Source organism: Lolium rigidum, chromosome 5 (assembly GCF_022539505.1).
Source record: "Lolium rigidum isolate FL_2022 chromosome 5, APGP_CSIRO_Lrig_0.1, whole genome shotgun sequence".
Lineage (NCBI taxonomy): Eukaryota > Viridiplantae > Streptophyta > Magnoliopsida > Poales > Poaceae > Lolium > Lolium rigidum.
Genome location: NC_061512.1, coordinates 146,636,324 through 146,642,559, shown reverse-complemented (window position 1 = coordinate 146,642,559; position 6,236 = coordinate 146,636,324). Strand labels below are relative to the sequence as shown.

Genomic DNA, 6,236 nt, shown 5'->3' with positions numbered 1-6,236 from the left:
ATCATGCATGATAATTATATAATTCTACCAGCTTACCTATCCTTCTGAGATTAGCATTTGATAGATCCATACAGTGATGATGATATTACAAACATGCTACTTAGTAACTTCTCATGGTGATGCATATTCATAGTTTCCCTGCATAATGCATATTTTGCTTGTTAACCTGCTAAACTCGCCTCTACAAGCGCAACTAGGCAGTTGAGAGGACTTGGAAGCTCCCAGGTTCTAGAGGTAATTTTTTCCTCAGAATTAGGCACTCTCCTTGGTTTGTGTAGTACCCGTTTGATGTAGTTCTTGGTATGTGTCAATTCGAGATTAAAAATAAGCAAGTGCCCGATGGATGTTAAATTTGGATTGAGACTAACTAATTGCAAGTTCCAAAAATATTTGTTCAATGCATCGATGTTGGTAGAACTGCGAGGATCTTTAATATTTTATTTTAAAAATTTGTAGATGTGGCTGCTGCAACTCTCCTCAAGGTGATGACTCTACTGCTTCATGCCCATCCCCAAGGCAATTTACCATGCAGCTTTTGGCGTAACAAGTACGCTCACCATTCACCAGGAAGGATACCTACAAATTGGATGTTTTGTATAATAATCTGATCGCTTATACTGCACTTTTCTGTATTCTTCTAAGAGCTACTCCCTCCGGTCACATTAAATTGACGCGCACTCACACAGAAACTACACAGCTACAGATAGTGTTACGCGTCGATTATTTCAGACCGGAGGAAGTATATCTTAAGATTTGTTGCATATATTTCAGAAGGCCAGGAATGATCTTTTTTCCATGTTGCCTAGATATGGTGATCTTTTTTGGTTTAATTATCATTTTTAGAGCCATTCTGGGCAAATGAAGATGAATATCCTTTTGGGGTATTTAGATATGCAAATGAGCGCCAAAATGATTGTGATACCGAAGTGCTAGGGACATTCTATTTTTTGTTGAAATTTGTTGCATGTAATGAGTTATGTATGAATTCTCCGAAATAAACTTTGATAGGCCCAAAAAAAAAATTCTCAGGTGATACACCGTAATTTGATGGTCATGATGAAACGATTTGTCAATAATACAGTTATCAGATTCAGATTTTAAGCTACTCTTTTAGTTATTATTTGTCCTTCAAAATATTTGTAATGCAATACTGAAAGTTAAATACATCACTGGGAGTATTTGTCTATTTTATTGTATATTCATTGCTATTTGTTATAGATGTGTTTCAGTGTAGGCTCGGCACTTGGAACTGGCATGCTGTAGTTATGTAAATATATATATGTATTTTTATGTGCACCTCTTAGTTCTTGACATGAAAATTTCGGTGATGTTTGTTTGCACGTTTCGTGATCAAATAATAATCCTGTGCCGGGGATTTTATCTTGACCACAAACTCTTGACCATAATAAGCACCTCAGTTGCCAATGGAATCACATCAAAATATAATGGAGAGACTTCATCTATGCTTGCACTTGCTGGATGAGGGCCTCGGGAACCTAGAGTCAAGAAGTTTTGGAGAATTTGGTGCTGCGGCTAGAGAAAGCATGGAATAATATTGCTGAATGACGCTAAGAAATATAAAGAAGCCATTGATCTGCTGAAGTTAGTAGAAAAACCCGCATACATCACGGAAGAGCAAGGATTACAATTCACTGCTATAACTTACGTTAATGTTTGTTAGAGTTTACACATGGGAATTACGAAGCAGCCATTTTCAAAGAGAATTCAAGTCTGTTGAAAAAGGGATTCATGATTTATTCTATAGCTTGAGATGAATGAGTGCACATAGATGTAGCACAGAATGGTATACAATTTTTTAATACATTAAACAACTAACTATTTGTTATAATTAGTTGGTCGATTACTATCGGATTACAATTTAAGCAAAGTAGCATCTTATGTTATTAGAATACTATGAGGCTATGTCTTTTTGTACACATGAATTTCCATGTGATTCGTATTTAGATGCATGATCAGAAGATTCAAGTGACCGTAGCAACGCACGGGCATTCAACTAGTGGTAATATAAATGTGAGCTTTTCCCAAGGCAAAGGTCCACTTCCACACGCAGGTTGATGTGAACTTTTGCCGAGAAAATGGACAAGCCTAACTCCCGGAAAGGGTCCCAATTTTAGGCATGATTACAGAATACACAAGAAAAAAAATCCCATTCATTCAACTCGAAACCAAGACCGAACTGAGTTAAGCATAACCACTTTATCTATGGAGTCTAATGCAAAGAACTGCTATTTTATTTCGCCGAGTGAAATGCCTATGTTGAATTAGTGAATTTCTTAAAATAAGCAAGCGAACTGCTATTTTGAATCAGCCATGAGTCAGATTTGGAATAGTCAGTGTACCACGAGGAATCGAATTGGTGAACTACCGTTATGTACTCTCTAGTTCCATAAATCCTATGTAGCTGCAGAGCCAGGGGCGACGGGTGACGATGCCTGCAGAACAGATTCAAACAAAAAGATAAATGTATCGAATTAAGAAACGTACTCATAGCACCCCAAACCTGAGCTCTTGCTTGTATAACCATACCTGAACCCCTGGACAGGAAATCCTTCCCAACAACGCTCTCCAGCACTGAAGATTTGCCCGAACTCTATCAAATGATCAGAGGAGTTCAGACGTCAAAATACAGAACCATGTACCCACTCGGGTGCTCAAATAAACGTGAACTACTGGTTAACAGCCTGAGTCCACACAAAATTTCTTGGTTCCCTTTACACGAACCTCACGCACCTACACCTCTAGTTGATCCCAAGTAGTAGTATCTAGCTTGGAGAGTTGGAGCTAGACAATTGCTGGTCATGCGGGCAAGCTAGGCACAATGAAACTATCAGATTAAAAAAAAAGTAGTAGCGTCCCAATTCTAGCTACGGTAACCGCAGATCCAAGCATAGCTAAACCGCATCTCCGCGACTAGAATCGCGAGGTTCTACCAGCAGCTCGCGAGATCCACCCGCACGCAGCTGAGGCACCGGCACCAGATCCGACCGAGAGAGGTTGAAGGGAATGGGGCACGCACCTGGCCTCCGACGACGGCGATGGACGGCAGCGAGTCCCAGAGGGTGGGGAGGGGGCTCTCATCGCCGTGGTCGCCTAGGGCGGTGCAGGCCCGCTGCAGCTTGTTGACGAGCGAGATCAGGTTCTCCATGGCCGCCGGCGCGAGATCTGCCCGGATCGGGAGGCGGTGGGCAAGATCGAGGTGGGAGGGGGAGGAGACGACGGCGACTGCGAAGCCGCGTCTAGCCCCGTGATGCCCCTGTAGCCTCCTGGACGTCGCAGATGGTGGCGAGGGTGTGTATCAGCTGCGGGCTGAGGTCGGCCTCCTGCCCGACGACCCGCGAGATCAGGGCCTGCGCGTGGTCCAGCAGCGCGTCCTCCTCGTCCCCCTCCTCCTCCGTCTTCTCTGGCTCGGTAGCGGCGTCGGGAACTGATCCCGGTGGCTCGGCGGCGGCGGTGGTGGCCGGAAGTGATGATGGCGGCTCGTCCACCATCAGAAGGAATAGGTGGGCGGGCGGTGGGATGAGGCTGCCGCCAGGGAAGAAGGTGGGGCGGGATTTTGGGCCTGCCGACGGGAAGAAGGTGCAACGGGATTTTGGCCGGCCGCCGGGAAGAAGGCGGGCGGGATTTGGGGCCAGGCGGAGCGATTCCCTCTCGATAAGGAAGAAACTAGGGGAGGTTCACCAGAAGTGCACGTTGGCGTCGGTGCGTTCTCTCGGGCTGAACAGCAGCTTGTGGGTGGTTCGGCTTGGTCAGAAAAAGGGGTTATTCTAGAACCTCTCTTAAAGGGGTTCGAGAATAGTTGGGCTATATATATATATATATATATATATATATATATAGAACCCAACTATTCTAGAACCCCCTTTAGAGGGTTCTAGAATAGCTATTCTCGAACCCCCTGGGTAGCAACCGGAATAACCGACCAACCCACCTCTCCTGCCCACGTTCTTCCCTTCCGCCCAACCCAACTCCCGCATGAGCTTCTTCCTCACACCAAACCGCATCGCCCCCCGCCCCGTCTCCCCCCAGCGCTCCGCCCCGCCCCTCCTCCTCCAGCGCGCCGCCCGCCCCTCCACCCAGCGCGCCGCCCCTCCTCCCAGCGTGCCGCCCCGCCCCGCCCCTCTTCCCAACGCGCCGCCCCGCCCCTCCTCCTCCGGGCCGCGCCGCCCGCCCTCCTCCAGCCGCGCCACCCCGCCCTCCTCCTCCGCCGCGCTGCCCGCCCTCCTCCTCCGGGCGCGCCTCCCCGCCCTCCTCCTCCAGCGTGCCTCCCCGCCTCCTCCCCCAGCGCGCTGCCTCGCCTCTTCCTCTCAATCGCGCCGCCGTGGTCTCCACCCGCCGTGCGGGACAAAGCTGCTGGACGCCCAGGTATTGCTAGTCATTGTTATTCACATGTAAATTGTTGTAGCTGCTACTTGTGAATCCATATTTTGTGTATGTGCAAAATAAGTAAAATTTCTATCCTACAGGTGTTTGCTTTTATACAAAAAACATGAGTTATGCATCTAGAAAAAAATTCCGCAAGAATTTGTCTCTCTCTGTTATGCTCTTAATTTACAAAATGTAAGAAAAGTTGATTTTGCAATAATTAAGGAAGTTAACTCTCTGTTCAAAAGTGGTTCAGTACATGAAATACAGATGTTCCTGATGCGAAAGAAATAAATACAGTCGGCAATCATCTTGCTATTATGGTTTAAATTACAGGCTCTGATTGTTATTTATATTGGCAAAATAACACTATAGGCTGCCATCGAGCAAAAATTGAAACATGCCGTTCTCTGATTTTTATGGGGAAAACAAAAAGAACCTTAGCACATATATGTGTAAGCTGATGCGTGTCTAACGATCACGGCACATAAAAAAATTTCTTCGGTAGTGCACACTATATTATTTTTAAAACATGTAAAGAAAATTGCAGTATACATGCAAAGTCAGTTCCTATTGTCGCGTAGTTCAAATCATCCTTCCTGTTGGTTCAGTTATCTTATCCGTAAAAGTTCACTTCCAGTTTTGAGGAAAAAACTTCATATTTTCATATCACAAAATTTAATGTAGTTCACACTATTCACAGTGGAAAAGTTCACTTCAGTGTTTCCTTTGGAGTTCACTGGTTCTGCCCGAAGGTTTCATTCTTCTTCTGTATACACACTGTTTGTATTTGTCTGCTCAACTAGGCAGCAATATAGTTGTATTTGTGAAACAGCTTCTATTACTCTACTATGCAGCTTTCATTGTTGGCTGATGGCTATTCTAGTTCAAGCCAGTTCTTGCGAGTACTGGATTGGTAGTAACTTCTGTCATCCTAACTTTCTTTACACTACCATGGACTTCCTAACTCTGAAAGAGGGAACATTGTGTCATATGGTAACTACCACTGGCCATCTAAGTTCAGGATCAGGACCATGAGATGAAGACTGGAGATACATGCTTACCGCTGGCCATCTAAGTTCATAGTCGTGAAGTGCACTTTCCTTTGCTGCGGAAGTCCTTCTCCTTGTGTTCATGATTACATTCGTCCGTTCAGAGCTTTAACATAGAAGTTCGCTTGGTTCACATGACTAATTCACTTTGGAAGTTTATTTCATCCATGATTAAAATCATCTTTTGTCTACGCACTTCACAATGCCATGTTATTGACTGCTCCGGTATCTCAAAATATAAAAAAGCACTTGTCTGAACCATTTCATTATCGGTTCTTTTGGAAAGTTTACTTCAGTTTTTCAGAGTTCACTTTTGTAGGCCATGGTCATGAGGACTAAGAAACATGTCCTTTTGGTTTCAATTCCGGCAAGTTCATTTACTGACCCCAAGAAGTAAAGTTCAGCTAGCGCTCTGAAGTGCAGATGGGGGAGAATATTATTCGGGAAATTGGTAATTTGCGTCAACTCTTTTGAATTTGTTCATTACATATTGGCATCGACATCTAAAAAAGGATATGAAGTTCAGTTTCCTTACAAAAGAAAGTTTAGTCTTTTGGTGTGAAAAAATGCATGATATGGTTCAGTATTTCTTTACCATGAACTCCACTTTTATTACAAAACGTACCTTCTGAAATTAACAACAGCTCATCGTGTTAAAAGAAACCATTGTTGGGTAGTTCACTACGTCTGGACTGGGGATTCATTCTTACAAGTATGTATGTGTTAACGTGTTTCTGATTATATATAAAAAGGTAGAAGTTCAGTTTGTTTACAAAAGAAATTTTACGTTTCATTTTGTAG

General features: G+C 44.1%; 1 long non-coding RNA gene across 1 annotated transcript; it reads right to left on the bottom strand.

The window, feature by feature from the left end:
* Positions 1–2,404: 2,404 nt before the first annotated feature.
* On the bottom strand, positions 2,405–3,090 carry LOC124652675. The gene is made up of 3 exons (XR_006987734.1): positions 3,038–3,090; positions 2,548–2,611; positions 2,405–2,453 (listed from the first exon to the last, which is right to left on the bottom strand). It is a non-coding gene; the product is annotated as an uncharacterized LOC124652675 (long non-coding RNA).
* Positions 3,091–6,236: the final 3,146 nt, after the last annotated feature.